Source organism: Oryctolagus cuniculus, chromosome X (assembly GCF_051225735.1).
Source record: "Oryctolagus cuniculus isolate XC-2025 breed Fujian yellow rabbit chromosome X, ASM5122573v1, whole genome shotgun sequence".
Taxonomy (NCBI): Eukaryota; Metazoa; Chordata; class Mammalia; order Lagomorpha; family Leporidae; genus Oryctolagus; species Oryctolagus cuniculus.
The window spans coordinates 55451646-55464186 of NC_142888.1; positions in this window are offsets into that span (position 1 = coordinate 55451646).

A 12541-nucleotide genomic window follows, 5' to 3' on the forward strand; every position below is an offset into this window, starting at 1 on the left:
CAGATACTAGGAAGCAGCAGATGATGGTTAAAGTACTTGTATTCCTGCCACCCATATGAGAGATCTGGATTGAGTTTTCAGCTCCTGGCTTTGACCCAGTCTAGTCCAGCTCCAGACATTGTGAGCATTTGAGGATACCAGTGCCACAGGCGGAGGATTAACCTACTGTGCCACTGTGCCGGCCCCACCAAATGTACTTTCTAAAATATGATATTTTTGAGAGTGAGAGGAGACACACTTACTTGTAAAAACCAAAACTTTTATAAGAAAATTGGGATACATGTTCATTGTGATTGAAAGCATATCCTTAATGGGCTATGGGTAAAGTTTCAGCTTTTTCAGGTCCCTGGCAAGCTGTATCATAAGTTTCCTTGTGGGTGGTAGTCAATTCCTAGACTTTCTTTGTACCCATAACATCTAATTGGTTTAACAGGGTAATAACTGAATAATAATGATAATTATAAGTACTTGCTGGGGGGTCAGGCATTGTTCTAAGAACTTAGTGAGTATTAATCTTCATTAAGCCATTCAAAGCCCCATGAGATACTAATACAATCATATGTCACATAATGACACTTTCAGCAGTGATGAACCACATATATAATGGTGGTCCCATAAGATTATAATGGAGCTGAAAAATTCTTAACACCTATTGATCTTGCAGCTGTAGTAGCATCATAGCACAATGTTATTACTCACATGAATGCGATGATGCTGACATAAACAAATCTGCTGTAAAACCATGCATGCTGCATAATATTTGATAATGATAGCAAAGAGCTGTTATTGGTTTCTGTATTTACTATTATTATTATTTTACAGGATACAATTTTGACATTAAAAAAGCTTACTGTAAACCAATGCATTGTGTTACACAGATAACGGCTTCATACATCTCAAGTTTCAAAAACTCCTGATTGTATCAAGAGACCACGTTAAATGATTGACTCACACCACCCATGTTTTCAGTATGTGATTTTCACACTAAAATGGTATCACCTAATGACACATACCTTAGAAGCTATTCCCATCATTCAGTGATACATATATTCTCTTTTCTCTCCAGCATTTGCACCCATGACAAATTTTTGCTACTTTACTGAGTATATTTGTTGAGTCCCTTCTCTATTTGAGGCCTAATGCTGGAATTCATGACACTTACCAAACTCTTTTAAATTATATGTTTACTTGCTTTTCTTTCTTACTAAACCAGTTCTTACCCAGGTATGCATGGATGGATGGGAGTGTTTTAATAGATTCTCCTGGAATTATGTGAAATATTTTATGTATTTGAATATATATTTATTTTCTGGGCAGAGATTCAATAGCTTTCACCAGATTTTTCACAAAGGATCATGTGCCATAACAAGTACCTCTGCTACAACTTTGAATTTTGAACAGCTCAGTGCTTAAGACGAGAAATCCTGGATTCAGCCAGATCACCTTCAAAATGTACGGTACATAGTAAATGACATAGTTTTTCAGCTTGGATTTTTTTCTAAGCTTGTGAAAATTAAATGAAGTGTTTTGTTTAAATTGCTTAATATAATACCGAACACGTATGTTTAATAAACATAAGAAAAATATAGTATTTTTCAAATAGTAAAAACTCAGATAACAGCAAATAGGTAATGTGAACATTCCTCTAAGACAGTTTTTCTCAAGCTTGGCACTATTGACATCCTGGGTCAGATAATGTGATATCCCGCATAATGCAGAATTTTAAGCATCATACCTCTAACTATTAGTTGCCAGTAGCACACTCTCCCAGTCAAGACAATCAAAATGCCTCTAGACACTGCCAAATATCCTCTACAGGGATGAAATTGCATCTTCCCATTAAGAACAACAGATCTAAATAAAGTTGATCAATAGTCTATGACATAGTTTTATAATAAATTAATATCTCACAGTTGGAGATAATATATTGTTCCAATAGGTGAAAGATCACTTTCTGTGGAGCGGACTGACTTGTGATTTTGATTAGTAGGAATTCTCCACTTATCTTCAATCAGATGTTAATTGTTCTACAGAAGTCCAGAAGCTGCGATAAAGAAAGCAAGTTGAGGCATTCTCTAATCTATAGGTACCTCTGTCTCATAAATATGATACTTTTAAGGTAAAATTAAAAGAACTTTCATATAAAAATCATTTATTTCAGCAGAAATGTATGCTCAAAACCCATGAATCTTTCACTATCTCAGAGAAATTACCGAAGTGTGTACAGGAATGTAAATATAAAATGGAAATCTCTGAGATCTGGAAGAGCATTAGAATCTCTTTATCCCAAAAATTGTACCCAATGATTGTAAGGTAAGGTAGTGTATGTGTAGATTGACACATAATGCTAGGTATTGAAATGCATTTTTATGATTTGGTCATGACAAAGTAAGAAAGTGTGATGTCCCTTTTTTTTCTTTGCCCTTAGCAAACATAGCAAAAAGAAACTTCTCAACTCAGTTAATGCACACAGTCAGCATGATACACTGGTTTTGTATTATGAAATATTATAAATATAATTGGACTCTTCTATTTAAGTTGGTTGTCTGAAAAGCCAATGGACAAATTTTTAATTCTCAGAGAATTTTCACCATCCTTCAATTTATGTAAAAAAGATTGCATTGATGAGATAAAAATGTTAAATCTACAGTTAAACTGTTTGCCTACAAAATTTAGGGATTCTGTGTATAAAAGTCCTTGATGCTTAGGATTTCAAAGTCATATTACAAAAGAGCAATTTGAGGGAGAAAATCATTCTGGTCTTTTTGAAAGCTTCGTGTATTCACTACCATAAAATACATTTTCATAGTTTATCATTAATCTTTATTGGTTGTCATAAACAGATAGAAGATTTGGTGTCACATGCTCTGCTCTGTATCTTAAGATTAAAAATAAAATACATGGGGATGTCACTGAAATTCATGTGTATGATTAGACTAAATTATAAGCATAAAGTATGCTGTTTCCATATATCTTCATGAAGATGTCTGAAAAATTAAAAAAAAATTTAAAGTAAATTTTATTTTGTTCCTACTCTACATGATAAATGCATACTTAAAACACAAAATCAGCTATGCATTTTCTTTGAGTAATATATGTTTATCATGAATATTTACAAGCATGAGTAGAATATCTTGGGGAAATAAATGTATTCTGAGTGTAAAAATCATTGTGAGTATGGAATATGCACAATCTGCCTAGATATTAAATTATATTCTTAACCTGTAGCATATTAGAACCAGAGTTGGCAATTCAGGTTGTGCTTAGAAAATGTCCTCCTTAAAACACTATGTAGAAAAATATTTCATTTTGCTCCTGTGAAATATAGCAACTGCTCATATACACTAGTATAAGGATTTCTTGAATTTGTCAATTCAGGGATGCACAATTTCAAACTGAGAGTTAGAGCATTTTATGTTCTTGCTTTTCAGTTCTGCTCTCTTCTTCATGGTGCTTGCATTCAGTATTCAAGAAAGCAAATATTTTCACAAAAATACAGCTAAATTCAAACAATGAAAACCTGTAAATTCTAATACAAAATTAATATTCTGCATTACACACACATACATCTTTAATGGCAGAATATCAGACTCAACGATTCTCCTGAGAGCATTTAAGTCATTTGTCTCATTTTGCAGGAAGAGAAACCAGGGCCCAGAAGGAAATGACTTTTCCAGTGTAAAAAGTAATATTATACACTAATTTTAACCCTGACATTGGGAGGAAGTAAGCCACATAAAATGACTATATTAAACAACCAAAGGAGAAAGTGCTGACATAGAAGTACTATTAAGATATTTAAACAATGAACATTTTAAAGTAAAGGTACTGGAATCATCAGAAAGAGACATTTTCAATTTGTTGCTCTTAAGGAAAGCAGGCTAATCTCCCACCAGGACTTCCTTGGGAATTGTCAGATAAAAATAGCAGTGCTGTTGTGGACATTTGGCTTAGCAATTAAGACACTGATTAGAATGCTCCTGTCCCATATTTAAGTGTCTGAGTTTGATTCTTGGCTTTGGCTCTTGATTCCAGCTTCCACCTAACACAGATCATCAGAGGCAATAGTGATAGCTCAAGTGGTTGTGTGAGGAGGTAGATGAACAAATAAGCACTTGGAATGAGAAAATTAGGAGTCTCCTTAAGAGTGTATAAAACCCATACTTCTCCCCAAAAGCTGCCTTTAGCAAGACAAAAGTGTAGATCCTACCCTTCTGAGTTTCCAGTTTTATTATGAGAATAGAAAGAAATTGACTATCATGTCGTTCTGATGGTTCTTTTGTTTTATCCTGAGCAGGCTAGACAATTCCAGCGTTCTGATGGATTTTGTTCCTGCCCTCTGATTTTTATCTGTTATTCTGCTTACAGAAGTGTGCTTAAAAGACATCATTTTGACAAATTTCTCTGGTCTTCCTCTCTTGAAGCCCCATCCCCACCCCAGTCACTCTGACTGCTGTGGCAGGAGGTTTCTGACTTAAATAAATCTTGCTTTGCTCACTGCCTTGTCTGCTTGAAAATACTTCTAATTCTTCTATATGAGACAAGAATTGAGGTTGGATTTCTTGCCATTTTACCTGTAACAGTTGGATCTCTGCCATTTACATTGGAGCCCTGGATTGAGTTTCTGGCTCAGGCTTTGGCATGGCCTTTTCTTGACTATTATGGACATTTTAGGAGTGTGTCAGTGGGTGCGAGGTCCCTGTTTCCATCTCTCTCTCTTATTCTCTCTATCTCGCTGCCTCTCAAATAAATAAGTAAAAATGTTTAATAAGAAAATTATAAGATTCATGGCAATGCAGTGCAGCAAAAGGAGCAATAGATCACAGCATAACACTTATCCGCGCAGATACATACAAAGTTTAAGAATCACTTGGTAGAAAGCACCTAAATAGTCAAAAGAAGGCAAAGGAGAAGCAACACAATATTGCTATAAAATAAATAGCAAGTGCTAAAAACTCAGGTATTAATACAACTTGAGGAGGAAAACAAAACAGTTTACAAATTTTGGGACAGAGACATAGCTAAGGAAAATAACCAGCGAGCTTAGTGGACCTAGATAACTGTTAGATTTACAAATAGAATTATTCAAAGCAAGAGAACCTAAAAATAGATCTGACATGAATGGACACTTAGAGTCATTTGGTAAGCATACTAGTATTCATGTAGCAACTAAAGTAGGCAGGCATACAGGTTAAAATTGATTAGGTTTGTGAGCTGGAAGACTACGCCTTCACCACACCCCTGTGTGACCTCACGCCCTACCTGAAACCTTCACCACGCCCCTGTGTGACCTCATGCCCCTACCTGGCCACACCTGGGTACCCACCAGCCAATCACGTTAATTAACCATTCCCCTTTGGAAGTGGGTTAAAAGACTGAGTGGGACACAGTGTGTCCAACCCTTCTCTTCCCTGGCCTCTTGCCAGGATGGGGCTTGCTGTAGTCCTGCACCAGGGTGCATGGCCTTCGGGCCACCTACCCTAGGATTCCTGGCCTAGGTGCTCCTCCATGTGGCTAGTTCCTGGTACTCGGTATGAACCCAGATTTACTTCTCTCTCTTAATAAAGCTCTCACTCTCCTATGCATCTTTCACACTAAATAAAAGCTTAAAATGTACCATGCTGCCTCGTTTATGGATGCTGGTATTTAGAATTGTTCACTAAATATTAGACAAGAACCCTCTTGGGCTTATTAATATTGGGGATTTACCAATAAGCATATGGTGATATCACATGGCACCTGAAATTCCTGTAGCATATGTGGCACCCAAGATGGTGCTTCTGGGGAACTTTAAGGGGCACATATTTGTATAGATTTTAGGGGGTCATTCCCGATAGCAGAACCAACAATCCATGATTGTCTTGTATGGATCCTGGTCTATTTGATAGAAAGTAAGTGTGTAAGTCAGAATTCCCCTGAGAAGGAAAAGCAGTAGGAAATCAATACATACAAATGTGACTTGTTTTTTAAAGAAATGTATTATAAGGAATTGGCTCACATGATTATGGAGGTGGGCAAGTCCAAAATCTGCAGGGTGGTTCAGCAGGCTAGAGATCAGAATAGCCAATGCTGCAGCTGCAGTCCAAAGGCCAGCAAGCTGGGGACCCCGGAGAACTGATATTCCAGTTCAAGTGTGAAGGTTATAGAGCCAGGAAGACTTGATATTGCAGATGAAATTCAAAGGCAGTTCGCTGAAGAATTCTTTCCTTCTCTGGGGAAGCCAGTGCTTTCAATTTTTAATTCAGGCCTTCAACTGAATGAAGCCCTCCTACATTATGAAAAACAATCACTTTATTCAAAGTTCACTGATTTAAATGCTAATCTCATCCTAAACATCCTCACAGAATAATGTTTAACCAAATATCTGTGCAATCTGGGACCACCCAAGTTGACCATTACAGTAAGACTATGTGAGGACAGCACTGTTTCAAAATAGTTGCCTGTATATACCTGTGACATTAGCCTATGCTGGACCTTTGATTACTCCACTATAAAATGTATTCCCATACTAGATTCCCTTTTAAAGATTGTATGAGTAATGTCCACAGGCCTTCAAAGATAGAGACAAAGCTAAAGGCAGGAAAATGGATTTCTTAAACTTGAAAAATAACAATCAATCTTACTTATGGAAATTTAGAAGTGGAATAAGCCTGATGAGGCAAAAGACTTAATGTAATAAATACAGAGCTCTAAATTTTGCTTCTTTAGCAGCTTTGCACATTGAACGGTAATTGCTAATCTGATTTTGCTAGTATTGCTATGACTTGCTTGAGATGCTCGATTTAGCTGTGAAGCACTTGCTTTGTTCTTGCTGTACTTCCCCTGTGGCTGTCTGTAGGGTTTTCCCAGCTGCAGAATTAAATCTTTGAGCTTGGCTTATGACAAATGTCACTCATCAATTAAGTTTTTCTTTATTGTTTTGTCTTTTCATTCATTTGTGAAATTGAAATAATTGTGTGCATCCTCATCTTGCTGGTATTTAATAATTGCATAGATATATGTAACTTCTGAGAATAAATTTGCAATATATTTTATTAAAAGAAGGATGAACTGAAAACATTCTACATATGCAATTTAGTTCTTAGAGAATTTTAGCTACAGTTCAAAAAACATTATTTTCTTGAGCTTAAATTTTCCATTCTCAGACTTTAACTGTTCAGTTTCTCTTGTGCAAAAATAATCTCTTACACTGAGAATTCTGTGGCTTATAAGTGTTGAATATATTTTTTTCTTTTTTTATATTTATTTATTTATTTGAAAGGCAGAGTTATACAGGAAGAGAGAGAGAGATAGAGAGAGAGAGAGAGAGAGAGAGAGAGAGAGAAGTCAGGATCCAAAGAGCTTCTTCCATATTTTCCACAAGGATGCAGAGTCCCAAACTCTTGGGCCATTTTCCACTGCTTTCACAAGCACATTAGCAGGGAGCTGGATCAGAAGTGGAACAGCTGGGACATAAACTGGCACATGCAGGATTTCAGAGTCACAAGTGGCAGCTGGAGCTACTATTTGATAACACTAGCCCCATTGTTGAATAAGCTTTCATCACAAGTTAACTATTTGGTTACTAAATAAAATAAAATGTACTGAAGTTTAAAATCATATTCTGTAGGGCAATCTTTTGGAGCAGCCATTAAGTTGCCATGTGAAACACCTGCATTCCCTATCTGAGTCTTGGAGTCTTGGCTCCTCAGCTTCTAAACCAGATCCTTGAGAATGTGCACCCTTAAAGACAGCAGATGATGGCTCAAGTACTTGGGTCCCTGCCATCCACTCGTGAGACCAGGACTGAGTTTCAGTCTCCTAGCTTCAGTTGGCACAGCCTTGGCTGTTGTGGGTATTTGGAGAGTGAATCGGTGAATGTAATGTCTCTTATCTATCTGTCTGAATCTCTCTGCCTTTCAAATAAAATGAAAATAAATAAAAATGTAAAAATAAAATAAAGTAAAATTAATTATATGCTGTGATTTTATATGATATTTTTGATGTTTCAATTAGAAAACTAACTTGGATAGTATGTAAGTGAATCCTAATTTATATAGGTCCCCAGTCTACAATGAATTCTTGGTTCACAAAGCTTTTTGTATAATTGTCATCTGTTTTATTAATCAGTCTCCTGTTGTAGGACATTGAAAGAATCTGATATGCACAGTGAGGTTGCAAAATTTCATGGAATTTGTGTTAGAGAGCCGTGTGAATCTTACTGGGAAGCTATCAACAATGAGGATAAATGAAGATCTGGCTAAATTAGAGAAGCACAGCTACAAGACACCAGGGTACTTCAAGTAGAGCATCAAAAATGTATATCATGTGGCCAGCGTCGCAGCTCACTAGGTTGATCCTCCGCCTGCGGCGCTGGCACTCCGGGTTCTAGTTCAAGTTGGGGCACCGGATTCTGTCCCAGTTGCTCTTCTTCCAGTCCAGCTCTCTGCTGTGGCCCAGGAGGGCAGTGGAGGATGGCCCAGGTCCTTGGGCCCTGCACCCGCATGGGAGACCAGGAGAAAGCACCTGGCTTCTGTCTTTGGATCAGCGCGGTGTGCCGGCTGCAACGCGCTGGCCATAGCGGCCACTTGGGGGATGAACCAAAGGAAAAAGGAAGACCTTTCTCTCCCTCTCTCTCTCTCTCTCTTTCTCACTGTTTAACTCTGCCTGTCAAAAAAATGTATATCATGACAAGACTATGCATGGATTTAAAGATTTTTGCAACAAAATAATATTAACCTTTGGTTTCATTTTTTCCACAAACTTTTTAAAGTACCCTTATCTGACACAATAGATGTTTTTTAAAAAAACAGTATTGGCCGGCGCCGCGGCTCACTAGGCTAATCCTCTGCCTTGCGGCGCCGGCACACCGGGTTCTAGTCCCGGTCGGGGCACCAGATTCTGTCCCGGTTGCCCCTCTTCCAGGCCAGCTCTCTGCTGTGGCCAGGGAGTGCAGTGGAGGATGGCCCAAGTACTTGGGCCCTGCACCCCATGGGAGACCAGGATAAGCACCTGGCTCCTGCCATCGGATCAGCGTGGTGCGCCGGCCGCAGCAGCCATTGGGGGGTGAACCAACGGCAAAGGAAGACCTTTCTGTCTGTCTCTCTCTCTCACTGTCCACTCTGCCTGTCAAAACAACAACAACAACAACAACAACAAAAAACAACAAAAAAAACCCCAGTATTTTGGTTTCAAAGGAAGAACACTTTGGGCATATGTATGTAACATCAAGCATTTTTGTAGGAATCTATTCCTTCTGATTTTGTTGGGTGGTGGTATGAAAGTGAAATGAAGATAAAAGTTGCAACGTATTAGACTATGACAATATTGTTAGAAAGATTCAGTCAAAAAAACTTAAAACTTAATTTTATCAAAGGTAAATTTAAGTAAACTCATTTTCAGCCTTTTAATTTAGTGTCATTCTGACATGTTGGTTGAGAATCCGCCCTGGATATGGTATGTTGGAGAAAGGGGAGACTTGAAATTGTACTTTTGCTTTCCTTTAGATGTGATCACAATTTACAACCTATTTTTGTGTGTGAAAGGACAACCAGATTAAATCACATTCTTCACTGTGTATAGTCTAAAAGGGGGAAAAAAGGAGAAGCTATTACAAGCCAGATGTAGCTATTGAAAAAAGTATACTAAAGCTTTAAGGAATTTCCTGTACTTTGCCAATTTTAGAAACAAATCTATAACACAACTTCAACCCCTTTCCCTCTAGATCACCCTCCAAAAATGTCTCTTTTAAAATGTGCACCATGTACTGCCAAATGATTTTTTTGAAAATGTAATGTATGTTACAAAATATCATTTGATCTTAGTTTGTTGCTGCTATTTAAAAATTGTGTGTATATGAGATACTTAAAACTGATTACTAGGGTGGAAACACAATCATTTGTGAAAAGTATCTAACTTTGCTAGAGTACCAGTTTGCTTATGTTTCTGTATGCATTCATAGTATTAGACAATATCTTATTTTTATAACCAGAAATATTTTAATGGTCTAACTAGGAATGTTTCATTGAAGAAACTACAGACTACAGTGACATGTTGATTTACATTTATTTATATATATCTGTAAATATATTATGCATGAAAATAATCCCGTATATATGTGTATGTACAGCTTTACTTCTTGGGAGGGGAGTGGAAATATATATGGAAGGCATCCCATGGATTGCTTTGAATTTTCTCAAAATGAGATGGCAGAGATCCATTTAAAAGAAAATGAGTATTTACTTTCGTTTCCTGCAGGAGCATGGGGAAAAATGTTATTTTTAAAAGACTGGGGGCTGACGCTGTGACATAGCAGATTAAGTTGCTGATTGCAATGCCAGCATCCCATATGGGCATTGGTTTGAGTCCTGGCAGCTCCACTTCCAATTCAGCTCCCTGCTAATGTGCCTAAGAAAGCAGCAGCAGAGGATGGCTCAAGTACTTGGGCCCCTGCACCCACATGAGAGATGCGGAAGAAACTCCTGGCTCCTGGCTTTGTTCTGGCCCAGCTCTGGCAGTTACAGCCATTTGTGGAGTAAATTGGCTAATGGAAGATTTTTCTCTGTCTCTCCTTCCCTCTCTCTGCAACTCTGCCTTTCGAATAAATAAAATAAATCTTATAAAAATTCTGATTTATAGTAAGAGTATTGTTTTGACAAAGATCTTTTTAAAATTTATTCATTGGAAAGGCGGAGAAATAGATACAGAAAAAGCTCACATCTTCTAGCCCCCTATTGAAATGCCTGCAATGACCCAAAGCTGGGTATGGGAGCCAGCAGTTCAATTCAGTTCTTCTATTCTGGTGGCAGGGACCCTAGTACTTCAACCATCACCTGCTGCCTTCTAGGGTGTACACTAGCAGGAACCTGGACTTAGAAGCAGAACCAAGACTCAAACCCAGGAATTCTAATATGGAATGTGGGAGTCCCACATGGTGTCTTAATTGTTGCCAAACAGCTGTCGCAACCAATATCTTTTGAGTTGATGCTTGAAACAAAGGCATGCCATTTGTGTGTGGGTTTATGAAGAAAGATATGTAAAGATTTTTTTTCAAATTGAATGTAGTGACATGCAATATAAGAAAATTTTGATTTTAGCAGCTTTTTTGTTTTACCATATTCATGTTACATGATAGGCTTCTGATACTGTGCATTTTATAGATTGATAGGGTATTCATGTGTATCTTAAGATGACTAACTTTAGCTTATGAGGCATAATGGAATTATTGTCATATATAGTTTATTGTGGGATTTCCCTGAGGTAACTTTATAATTAGTAGATCAGCAAGATAAGCTATTCACATTGCTGAGCACCTAGAAGCCATTTATGACATGATTATCTGTTCCTTCCTCAGAGCTAGTTGAGTTCCCACTATAGTCTGATTGGAACTAGACTTTTTGATTAAATAAAAAAGAGATAATTCCAGTGAATTACTATATGAAGGATATGCTCAAAAGGTTCATGAAAATGTATATTATGTAAAAGCTATGCAAGTATTTTAAAACATTTTTGCACCAAAATAAAAATAATTTTAATTCTAATTTTTGTGAACTTTTGAATTCCCCTCATATAAAAGAAAAAAAAAGACTAATGTTCAGGACACTTTTTCTTTAAGTTTCATTATGTTGGTCTTATTTGACTTTCTGACTATATTCTTACTTATCATCATTTTGTATCCCAATACCCCTGGATCAGTCAGAAAAAATCACCAAGATCTTCTAGTTAGGAACTCTTAACTTTGCATTCAAATATAACTTCATTGTGTGCAAAAAGGTTGCCTTTTTCTTCCATGTTAAAAAATGTCATCAAGGGGGCCAGCCTTGTGGCATAGTGCTAAAGTTACCACCTGCAACATCGGCTTCTCATGTGGGCACCAGTTTTGAATACCGACTGTTCCACTTCTGATCCAGCTCCTTGCTAATGAGCCTGGGAGAGTGATGGAGGATGACCCCAGTGCTTGGGTTCCTGCCACCCACATGGGAGACCTGGAGGAGGCGTCTGGTTCCTGGCTTCAGACCAGTTCAGCTCTGGCCATTGTGGCCATTTGGGGAGTAAGTCAGTGGGTGAAAGATAGCTCTCTCTCTCGTTTGCTGTAACTCTGCCTTTTAAATAAATAAATAATTTTTTAAAAAAGTCATCTATTTTTTAGATTTGATTATTATTTATATCACTTGTTTATACTCTTGAGCAACAGTGTTTTTCTGCTTACTACTTGTTGAATTCTGTATTTTGTGGATAGTTAAGCTTCTGATTATAAAGAAAATTGAAATTATGTTATTGTAAAAATTAGAAGAAAATAAGAAAGAAGGAGGTGTGAGTGTGGGAGTGAGGAAAGGAAAGAAGGTAGAATGGGAAGTATCATTATGTTCTTAAAATTGTATATATGAAACACATGAAATTTGTTCCTTTTATATAACTTTTAAAAATTAAATTAAATTTTTTAAAAAATTTCATGAGTAAATATCAGACTTAGCAGATTAAGGCAGAGTGGATTAAGAATTGATTATTCCAAGGAGGATATGAGACTTGATGGATGAATGGGATTTGGATAATAGTAGAGGCA